Source organism: Canis aureus, chromosome 8 (genome assembly GCF_053574225.1).
Source record: "Canis aureus isolate CA01 chromosome 8, VMU_Caureus_v.1.0, whole genome shotgun sequence".
NCBI classification, from domain to species: domain Eukaryota; kingdom Metazoa; phylum Chordata; class Mammalia; order Carnivora; family Canidae; genus Canis; species Canis aureus.
The window spans coordinates 7,738,378-7,750,508 of record NC_135618.1 but is presented as its reverse complement, the minus strand read 5'-3'; the positions used below and the strand labels follow the sequence as shown (position 1 = coordinate 7,750,508).

Below are 12,131 nucleotides of genomic sequence, written 5' to 3'. Positions count from 1 at the left end.
CATTGGAATAGAGAGTATTTATTTTTATTTTTATGCCAGTACCATGCTGTTTTGATTACAAGAGCTTTGGAGTATAGTTTGAAATTAGGAAGCATGATGCCTCCAGTTTTCTTCTTCTTTCTCAGGATTGCTTGGCATTCAGAATCTTTTGTAGTTCCAAATTCATGGTTAATCTCTTCTATTTCTATGACAAATGCCATTGGGATTTTGATAGGGACTGTATTGAATCCATAGATGTCTTTGGGTAGTATGGACATTTTAACAATATTAATTCTAACCTATGCATGCAGAATATGTTCCTATTTCTTTAGGTCTTCTTCAGTTTCTCTCATGAAAGTTTTGTTAGTTTTCTTTGTACAGATCCTCCACTTCCTTGGTTAAATTTATACCTACGTATTTTATTTCCGATTCTGTCGAGAATGGGATGGTCTTCTTGGTTCCTTTTTTCAGATGTTTCCTTGTTAGAGTGTAGAAACATGGCTGATTTCTGTATGTTGACTTTATATCGCAAACTTTTCTTAATTTCTTGATTAAGTTCTCACATTGTAAGGAGTTTGAATGAACTGTGGGGACATCACCACCTTCACTCATGAAGTGGCATGCTGCGAGAGAACACCGTGAGAGGGAAGAATTTTTTTCATTTTAAGTGTGGCCTCCATCACCAAGTGACAAGTGACAATGGGAGTGCCTATAAAGTCCACAGGGAAGGTCGTTGGGCACAGCTGGATACAACGTTTCCTTGCTTAAATTTCTCCCCTGCCTTTTGTGTGCTCCAAACCTCTTCGTCACATGGTATCGTTAACTATACTTGGTTGATTTTTGTCATAACTCTGCACAGAAAACTCCTTAGCATCCTGAATACTGCTGACCCACGGGCCATGGCCAGGCGGGGGGTATACTCTCTGTGCCCCGGGATGGGCTCTTCGGGTTGGCAGAAGGTCAGTTACCAAGAGACCTCATTCATGGAGCTCCAAAGTAAGTAGAGTCAAAGCTAACTTTAAAACAGTTTAATGATGATTTAATTTGTTTCAGTTTCCAGGTAGGTCAAGTGGGAAACTTTGGGGATTTAATGGTACAAAAAACGATGGTTTCTGATACAGACACTTTTCATGACAACATTGTCTTGAACCTCTTTCAAAGGTAAAGAAAAACTTAGGATGCCTGAGTGGCTCAGGGGTTGAGTGTCTGCCTTTGGCTCAGGTCATCTTCTCGGGATCCTGGGATCGAGTCCCAAGTCGAGCTCCCAGCAGGGAGCCTGCTTCTCCCTCTGCCTGTGTCTCTGCCTCTCCTGTGTCTCTCGTGAATAGTTAAATAAAATCTTTAAAAACATTTTTTTTAAAAAAAGAGAAAAATTTAAAAGCCATGACTGATTTGAAAATGTTTGCATTTTTGTGCCATGGCCATACTTCAAGGTTAAAGAAAATAGGAATATAACTAGTATCTTCCATTAATGGCTAACATTTCCTAAGCACTTCTTATGTTCCAGGTATTGTACTACAGGAGTAACACTTATTATCTTATTAAATCCTTCCAATAATCTGTGTGGTAGATACTGTTACTCCTTATATATTCTAGATGGAATTGAGGCTCAAAAATAATTAAGTGATCGCCCCAATCACAATCAATGAATGGCAGATCTAGGATTGAAAGCTGGCCTCTGCCTCCAAAGATGGTAGCCTTAAGCATTATGGTATAATTTTCCTTTTCTGATGCTTCTGCCTTCCTTAACTCACCTCTTCTCTCATTTTACCACTTGGCCTCAATGTGTCATCACATGATTTCATCTTTCTCTGGTATGAGGGCCGGAATCCAAGTTTGTCTGTCTACCCAACCCCCCTCTTTTCCTTCTTCTTTCCTTCTTTATCAACCAACTTCTACTGAACACTCTATGCCAAGCTATTTTCTGAGGGCTAGGTCTTCAAAGTTCATACAATCCTTAACGGCGGGACCTACATTTTGTCATCGTGCTATTCCTTCCGCTTGCTACCACTACAGATATAAATTAAGTAGGGCATATGTGGATAATGTTTAGACAAACCCCGCTCTCTAGTAACCTCATGTGCTTGAGGCTATAGCAATGAATCTGGATATACTAGCAAATGATAATTGTGGTGAGAGTGAAAAAAAGTTACGGTAGACGACAGACACGTGTTGATTCATTTCCAGGAAAGTCTATTTAGCAAGTAGAGACATCCACTACTCCACTGCATATTTAATCCTCCTCCCTCCCTCTGTACAATTTAAAATGAGAGGTGCAAAAACTTAAAATGAGAGGTTTTATCATGTGCACTTCGTGTTGATTCATTTGTTGCTTAAAGGACTCCAGGTATGGAAATGCTGACTTTTTTTCTTTTTTCATAAATTTCCTCTGTATCAGCTACAAGTGACCCCTCTACTTTAAAAACATGCAACTGTGGGGTGCTGCTTAAGGATCTTCTGTCCTCCCACCTCAGACATTTGTTGTTTTATTTAAGAATGAGATTAATTGGGGATCCCTGGGTGGCACAGCGGTTTGGCGCCTGCCTTTGGCCCAGGGCGTGATCCTGGAGACCCAGGATCGAATCCTACATCGGGCTCCCGGTGCATGGAGCCTGCTTCTCCCTCTGCCTGTGTCTCTGCCTCTCTCTTTCTCTCTCTGTGACTATCATAAATTAAAAAAAAAAAAGAATGAGATTAATTTAAATGGAATATTTAATAGACATTCAGACGCTTCTAGAACTGAAGGGAAAATGTGAGATACTGCTCTTGCTCTATTCATAAAGATCTGTATCAGAAACTACATTTGTCTTCACTGTTTATAAGTAATGATGACTGCCTTCCAGGATAAATAGAAAATCATTATGAATAAAGAAAACAGAATCCTAAACATGGCTCTCTTTATTTAGGATCTACCTTATGGTTTCACTTGCTTAATGCAAAATGCAATCTTTTGAAACAACAGCAACAAACAAGAAGCCCTAAATAACAATAGCAGCAATAAGTGAGACACAGTCTTTTTCTCCGTCTGTAGTAACACTCTCAAGGGAGTACTTTCATTTGAGACTGTCATGTACAAGTTGTGAAATCAAGCTTCTTGCAAGTGTGAGCTTTCAGAGACCTGAGAAATTTTACAACCTTTTAACTACTTATTCAATAGCGTACAAAGCAGACCTATTCTTGGTCCATATTAACCAAACAAATTCTCAGTTGCAGGGGCATTTTCACAGGACCTTTTGAAATAATAGACTGTGATTCTTTTCTATGACCATTGATAATCATTGTCCATGTTAGTCTTAAACACGTTAAGAGCTAGTGACTGTATACATACAATTATTGATGCAATAAAATTGAGAGTCCACAAATAAACCCTTATATCTGTGGTCAAATTATGTTTGACAAAGGTGTTAAGGCAATTGGATGGGGGAAAGAATAATCTTTTCAACAAATGGTGCTGGGATAACCGGATAACATGCAAGAGATGAAGTCGGACCCCTACGTCATGTCACACATACAACTAATTCAAATTGGATTATGAACATAAATATAAGAGCTAACACTATAAAACTCTTAGAATAAAGCACAGTAGCAAATCTTCAGGTCTTGGATTAGGTCATGGTTTCTTAAATATGGCACCAAAACCACAAATGGTGAGAGAAAACAACAGATAAGCTAGTGTCATCAAAATTAAAAATTATGTCTCATTAGGTTAATGTAAATAAAAACCACAAGACACTACTTCCCACTCACTAGCAGAGAATAAAAAAAAGACAGGTAATGACAAGCATGGGCAAGGATATGGATACATTTGAACCCTCATACATTGCTGGTGAGATTGTAAAACCGTGCAGCCTCTTTGAAAAGCTGTTTGGCAGTTCCTCAAAAGGTCAAACCCTGGATTCCCACAGCAATTCCCCTATTTGGGTATATTTCCAGGAAAAATGGAAACATGTTCACACAAAAAATTGTACTTGAATATTCATTATTCATTACTTTAAATAGCCAAAAAGTGGAAAAACCCAATGTCAAACTGATGAATATATAAATAAAATGTGGTATGCTCATATAAGGGAATATTATTCAACAATAAAGAAGGAAGAGGTTCTAATACATGAATAAAGTTCTAAAACCTGGGTTAAGTGAAAGAAGTCAATCACAAAGGGCCAAATATTGAATGATTTAATTTATATGAAATGTCCAGAACAGGTTACCCATAGAGAGTAGTCAGGGGTTGCAATGGACTAGGGGCCAAGAATGGGGAGTGACTGCTAATGAGCATGGAGTTTCTCTCAGGAGTGATGAAATGTTCTCAAATTAGATTGCAGTGATGAATGCACAACTCCAAATATACTAACAACCAATGAATTCTGTACTTTAAAATGTGAATTATATATGAATAAAACTATTACTAAACATCTAATCAGACCAAAGAACATTTATTGAGCATTTGCATAATTGTCTGCTTTTTAAAAATATATCCAGAGCTCCAAGTTAGAGTTCTAACGCATCCCTCAAAGCACCTAGCTGACAGTCCAGAAGTAAAAAATTTTCACACAAGAACTTTTTGACAGTCAAACTGAAAATTTTTAAGAATGTCAGCTAGGTAAGACATCAGAAATTCCATCCACCCATTTATTCCTACTGAAAAAAGTGATTTATATGTATTTTCCAGTCAAATAAGATAAAGAAAAATTAACACAATGATTTGTTTGAGGCAAAAAAAGACAGGAGAGTCTTTCCTTATCTGATTTAAATCCAATTATGGATTATATTTTCTTGTGGGTTTTTTGATTTGGGGGTAAGGTTGGCCTTAGAGTTCTTCTTCAATTGTTGCATTTAAGATTTTTACTCCATTCATGGAACTAGATCCTTTAAAAAAAAAAACAAAAAAAAAAAAACCATGCTTTAAATGAAATCTCTTGCATGTTTGATGACCCTTTAACTCAATAACTGATACTGTTCTGTTCCAACATTTGCTAAATATGGCTATTTTTTAAAATATCGTTGGGGCAGGTGCCTGGGTGGCTTAGTTGGTTAAGCATCTGCCTACGGCTCAGGTCCTGGGATGGAGCTTCACATAGGGCTTCCTGCTCAGTGGGGAATCTGTTCCTCCCACTACCTCTCTCCCCTGCCCATGCACTCTCTCACTCTCAAATAAATAAATAAATACAATGTTTAAAAATTTTTGCTTGAGACATGGTGCTAAAGGAATTACTAAATAAAAATTTTTGCCTTCCACAAGTAGAAGTCTACATAATGGAGAGTTTTATTTTTTAAAATCTGCATGATGAATTATTCTATTTTTAAGATTTAATATTGGATGACATGAAAATTGAGATTTTGATTTGGAAAGACTTGATATTATTTGCTGCCAATCTCTCCATATTATCCTTCACTATCCCACCTGTGAATGAATATCTTTTAATTATGCTTAAGTAGATACATATAGTATAATTTCATCTATGTAAAAATAATGTACATAGAAAACAGACCTTAAGAAAGAATATAAATCTTTTTACAATGGTAATGTTTAAAAATTTCTGGAAATTTTGGTTTTATTCTTCTGATTTTCTATATTTCTAGATTAACTATAATCATCTTATAACAATTAAAGAATAACATTTCTAAATTTGCCGTTGATAAAATTTCTTGAAAGGTTGGGTTAAAACATTTTAAAATCTTTTTCATTAAGTGAATTAACAATAAGGGAAATATACAGAGGTTGAAAATGAAGCCAAATGAAGCCAAATGATTTTTACAATGAAGTAAAAATCAGAGTACAAATCTAGACTGTTGACTGGGCACTGAAGGCAGCTGCTGCTCTAAGGGTAAGTGCTGATCCTTGTACCTAGAGCCCTGGGTTTCAACAGTCCTGTAGAGGAGCAAGAGGTACAACCTTGAACCTGTACAAGGAAGGGAGATCCTAGAAGGCAAAAACAGCTCAAGGACAGAGTGAACTTAAAAAAGAAAATCTTGTAGCACAGGGAAAGTATTGGTCTATTCCATCCTTGACCCTATGTGAAGGCGGTAAAAAAAAATCTTCCTCACCTAACCATAAAATTCATGTAGATTTGTAGTTCATATTCACTCTATTGGCAAGTATGAAGAAGGTCAGGCTTATTTTAAAGTCGTAGTTCTGAGCACCAGGGTGGCTCAGCCGGGTGAATGTGTGCCTTCGGCTTGGGTCATGATCCCAGGGTCCTGGGATTGAGCCCCACGTTGGGCTTCCTGCTCCGTGGAGAGTCTGCTTCTCCCTCTCCCTCTGCCTCTCCTCCAGTTTGTGCTCTCTCCCCCTCAAATAAATAAATAAATAAACAAAATCTTAAAAAATATATAAAGTGATAGTCCTTAGGTTGGTAGGGCCCCAGGAGTTTGGCAGAGACAAATGCCACTCTATCTATGGAGGAACACATTTTCAACATAGGTTACTAAGGATTTCTGCAAACAGTCTAGATGAACATGGAGTCGTGCATACATACCCACACAAGCACAGATAAAATACATAAATAAAGTTCCTTTGAATAAAACCATAACAAAAAGTGTTTGGATCCCCAAAGATTTAAGATACTGGAGTTATCAGACACATAAATAAAATCAATGTAAGAAAGAATGCACTATGAAGAAAGACCAGGATGATTTCAGAGAAAAAAATCTAGAAATGATTTGGGAAAAAAATTCTTAGTGGATGCATTAAGTAACAGGTTAGACACAGAAGAATACAGAATTAGCAAACTGAAAAATCAGAAAAAAATCCAGAATGCACTACAGTGAGACAAGTAAATAAAATATAATGAAAAGACAGAATAAAGAGGAGACAATGCATTTAAAGAGATAATAGTTTAGATTGCCTAAAATGTCATGACAATTAGCCTGATGACAAAGAGCTCAATATCAACTCTGAGAGGGAAAGAAACCACGGGAATTAGGCCTTCAAAATATTGTAAGCAAAAATAATTGATGATTTAGAATTGTATTCTCTTTAAAGAATGTGGAAAAAAATAAAGATATTTTCAGATTAAATAAAACTGAATTTACCACCAACAGATCTTCATCAGCCAAACTTCCATAAAAATTATTGCAAAAAGGATAATGGAAATTTAAGCTGCAAGATGAAATGATGCAAAGAAATTAGTATTATGCAGATAAATCTATATAAACATTGATCTCCTAAAACAAAAACAATAAAAATGCTGGGGGTGCCTGGGTGGCACAGTCAGTTGAGCATCTGACTCTTAGTTTTGGTTCAGGTTGTGATCTTAGGGTTGTGAAATGAAGCCTATGCATGTAGGGCAGAGTCGGCTTGAGATTCTCTCCCCTCTTCCTGCCCCTCCTACTTGTGCTCTCTCTGTCTCTCAAATAAATGAATAAATCTTAAAAAATAATAATACTAATACCCAATTTGTTAGGCTTAAAAAAGAGAACTAAACTACTTCAAAAAAAATAGTATAGATTAATAGAATAATAGATTAATATTCTAGTTGACCAGGGTTCAAGTATTCTAAGGTCTTTGAATTAACTGGAAAGAGGATAAAGATATTAACTTAAGACTTTGGTAGTATGCATGTTAAAATTTCAAGAATGACAGTAAGAAAATAAATATCAAGACTATAATTTCCAAATCAGTATAGGTTAAAAATAGAATAAGAGGATAAGGCGGGGACAGGGACAACCTCCCACCTACCTCCCAAATCCACCAATCCAGAGGAAGAGGAAAAAGTAGAGGGAGAATAAAGCATAGAGAAAGAGACAAATACAAAGCCATTTGAGACTAAAAGAAAAATATATGAGTAATATATACCAAAAATCACAGTAAATGTAAATAAGCTAAGTTGTTAAAAGACAGTGATTGTAAGTTTATTTAAAATTTTTAAAAATTTGGGCAGCCTCGGTGGCTCAGCGGTTTAGCTCCACCTTCAGCCCAGGGCGCGATCCTGGAGACCCGAGATCGAGTCCCACGTTGGGCTCCCTGCATGGAGCCTGCTTCTCCCTCTGCCTGTGTCTCTGCCTCTCTCTCTCTCTGTGTCTCTCATGAATAAACAAATAAAATATTAAAGATAAATAAATAAAATTTAAAAAATTTTTTTCTAAATATTTTCTTTAATCATTGGAGACAGAGACAGGGGTGCATGAGCATGGTGGGAGAGGCAGAGGAAGAGGGAGAAGCAGACTCCTTATTGAGCAGGGAGTCCGATGTGGGGCTTGATCCCAGGACTCTGTGATCATGACCTGAGCTGAAGGCAGATGCTTAACTGACTGAGCCATCCAGGAGCCCCTGATTGTTAAGATTAAAAAATAAATTCCAGTTATATGCTACTCATATAGGACATACATAGCATTATTCTTAATATCAAATGAATGGGGCCCTTGATCTAGGCCCTGTGCTTTAGAGTTTTACTACTCAAAATGTGGTTCCTGGATCAACAGCAGCAGCATCACAGGGTGCCTGTTACAAATGCAGATTCTTAGCTCCCAAGTCAGATCTAAAGCTTCAGAATCTGGATTCTAAGACCCACAGCTGATTCATATGCACATTAATGTTTGAGATGCACTGCTTAAAGGACACAGCATATCACAAACAATGCACAAATTACATTAAAACCCACTCACCTCACCTCTGTCATTCTCTCATAGCATTATCCATAATCATAAACATCCACTCTGTAGTCTAACACCATTCAGACCCCCCAAAAAAGTGCTTCTCCACATTTTTTTTACCCTATCTATGAAACAAAAGTCCACTGTTTTCAAATGCCATTAAGATTTGTGGGCTGTACTGCTGCTAAGGTGGAACTGATCACTGCTGCAGTTTGTATATGGGGGAAGGAGAGTAAAATAAGAATTTGAAATTCTGATAAAATAGAATATATGAAAAGAAACTTTGTAGGGGGATGAAGTTGAAAAAGAAATAGAAAATCTTCAAGGAGGTAGTCTGCTTACATTTTTAAAAATTAGAAATAATGTGAGTGGGTGGACTTCTACTAAGCATTACCCACATAAAATTCTCAAGCGTGATATTACACATATTTTATTTAATGAAAATTTCATTTTGATTAAACAATAACATGACCAAAAGAATGATTCTGATCAAACCCATAATTGCAATAGGTCAAATGAACCTCTGAACTTGAAAATCTCTCCTAAATGAAGACACAATCATTGTCAATTAGGATGTCTGTGGGTCTCCATTTTTACTCTTGCCTCAGGCTCTGCAGATACTGGGGGCAGGTCTGGACATACATAAAATGTAAGTACACGGAAAGATTGAAAATTTTAGGGTGGGAAAAAGATATAAGAGGCAAATGCTAACCAAAGGAAATCGTAATGTCTACTTTAATATCAGTAAATGGAAACAAAACAGACAAAAAATCACATGCACTTTTTAAAAAACCACATAGCAGGCTCACATTTAGGTTAAAAAAAAAAAAAGAGAATGCAACGCAAAACATCGGCAGAAGTAAACCAAAATTATATCATTATTTACACCAAAGTGTTAGGAATATGGAAACATTTCCCCTTTACTTCTGTTTTTCAAAACGTTTACATTATTTTTAGGTAAAGAAATATAATCAATGCAATTAATGGCTTTTCCTCCATTTTCGTTTGTTTGTTTATACAGAGGTGTTAATTAGAAGGTGGTCTGCACAAGCGTGGAGGGATGGGAACTAGAGACTCAGGCATTTTCCATGGGGATGGAAAAAGAAAAATGAGGGAGATAACTTCAAAAAATGAATGAGAATGCCAATGTTCATTGCAGCATTATAATTCCCAATGGCCGACAGGTGAAAATAATCCAGGCGTTCATCAGAAGATAAGTGGATAAACATATTGCAGTATATTCATACAAAATCCTGGAGACCCGGGATCCAATCCCACATCAGGCTCCCGGTGCATGGAGCCTGCTTCTCCCTCTGCCTGTGTCTCTGCCTCTCTCTCTCTCTCTCTCTCTCTCTGTGACTATCATAAATAAAAATTAAAAAAAAAACAATAGAATATTATTTAGTCATAAAAAGGAACAAAGGTCTTTTGTTGTTGTTTCAAGTTTTTATTTAAATTCTAGTTAGTTAACATATAGTGTAATATTGGTTTCAAAAGTAGAATTTAGTGATTCATCACTTACATGTAACACCCAGTGCTCATCACAAATGCTCTCCTTAACCCCTGTCACCTATATACATCCCCCCACCCCCTTCCCCTCCAGCAATCCTCAGTTTGTTCTCTATAGTTAATAGTCTCTTATGGTTTACCTCCCTTTCCTTTTTCCCTTGCTTCCCCTATATTCATCTGTTTTGTTTCTTAAATTCCACGTTCGAGGGGAATCATGTGGTATTTGTCTTTCTCTGGCTTATTTCACTTAGCATAATACATTCTAACCACACCATTGCAAATGGCAATGTGAAATGGTGAATATCACCATTTCATTCTTTCTTATGGCTCAGTAATATTCCTGTGTGTGTGTGTGTGTGTGTGTGTGTGTGTGTGACATTATCCATTCATCAGTCAATGGACATTTGGGCTCTTTCCATAATGTGGCTATTGTTCTTTTTTAAAAGGTTTTAATTTTTAAGTAACCTCTACACCCAACAGTCTCTACATTCACACAACTACAGGATCAAGAGTTGCATACTTTACCAACTGGGGTGGCTATTGTTAATAACGCTGCTATAAACATGGACATGCATGTGTCCCTTCAAAACAGTATTTCTTGTATCCTTTGGGTAAATACCTAGTAGTGCAATTGCTGGGTGGTAGGGTAGCTCTATTTTTAATTTTCTGAGGAACCTCCATACTGTTCTCCAGAGTGACTGCACCAGCTTGCATTCCCACCAGCAGTGTAAGAGGGCTCCCGTTTCTCCACATCCTCGCCAACATCTGTTATTTCCTGTATTGTTAATTTTAGCCATTCTGACTAGTGTGAGGTGGTATTTCATTGTGGTTTTGATTTGTATTAAAAGGAATAAAGTTTTCATGCATGCTATGGCATAGGTGAACTTCGAAAGCATTCTAAATGAAATAAGTCAGACATAAAGTGACAAATACTGAGTTACTCCACTTACACGCAATATCTAGAATTTGCCTAAATTCTTAAAGACAGAAAATAGAATAGACGTTACTCTTAAAGACAGAAAATAGAATAGACGTTACCAGGGGCTGGAGGGAAGGGAATGAGGAGTTCTTACTAAACAGTTACTGAGTCTCTGTTTGGGGTAATGAAAATTTTCGGAAAATAGGTAGTGTTGAGGGCTGACTACACCATGTATGTAGTGTAGTATAGTAGGTAGTGTAGTATGGCCACTGAGCTGTACACTTATAAATGGTTAAAATGTCAAATTTTGTTATGTATTTGTCACCAAAATAAAAATGTTTTTAAAAATGGATGGGAAGGATTCAGCGATGCCTTAATCTAGAAGATAAAGAAGACAACTCAGGCTAAACAAAACAAAACAAACAAACAAACAAAACCCAAAAAAGCCCCCAAGCACTGGTTTGATAAAGAGCTTGTTGCAAAGATCTCCTGTTCTCAGACTTGAGAAGCCACCAACCAAGATACATAAAATGTATCTCCCGCCAGTTAGCCGTCAGAATAGAGGCAGGCCCTGATGTCTCCAACGACAGAATTATTCTACCTGTAGAATAATAACTCTGGAAGAATAACAGGAGAGCTGAGATTATGCCAGAATCAAGAAATAACAGCTAGCACATAGTTGACAAATGTGAGAACTACAGAGTATTTCAGAGACATCTTTGAGTTAAAAAAAAAAAAAAAAAGGAAAGAAAAAAACCAACAAAAAACCAACCAAACAAAACCAGTCAAGAAGAAGAGTCACGGAATTCAGTAAATTGGTTAAAATAAGATATGGGAACTAAGATGTTTTATAAAACCTGAAGATTCAAAATACAGAAAAATTGCTAATTAAGAAGAAGGCGATAATTACAATTATTTGTGCTATAAAATTTCTTTGTAGGAAAGATGATTATGCCCAAGTAAATCTGTACCGTATATGGACAAGGAATTAGATTTGTATTAATTTTTTTTTTTAGATTTGTATTATATATGGACAGAGAACCAAATCACAGAGTGAAGCACAGAAAATAAAGGCAAACTTGAGGCGCCTATCTGGACAGGAACCACCTGGTGACCATGAAGATAGCCATCA

The 12,131-nt window shown here is 36.7% G+C and overlaps 1 protein-coding gene across 1 annotated transcript in view; it reads right to left on the bottom strand.

Moving 5' to 3' along the window:
- The window catches only part of ST6GALNAC5 (ST6 N-acetylgalactosaminide alpha-2,6-sialyltransferase 5), a 170,548-nt gene that overhangs the window by 145,808 nt on the left and 12,609 nt on the right, over positions 1-12,131 (bottom strand). The window lies entirely within an intron of this gene.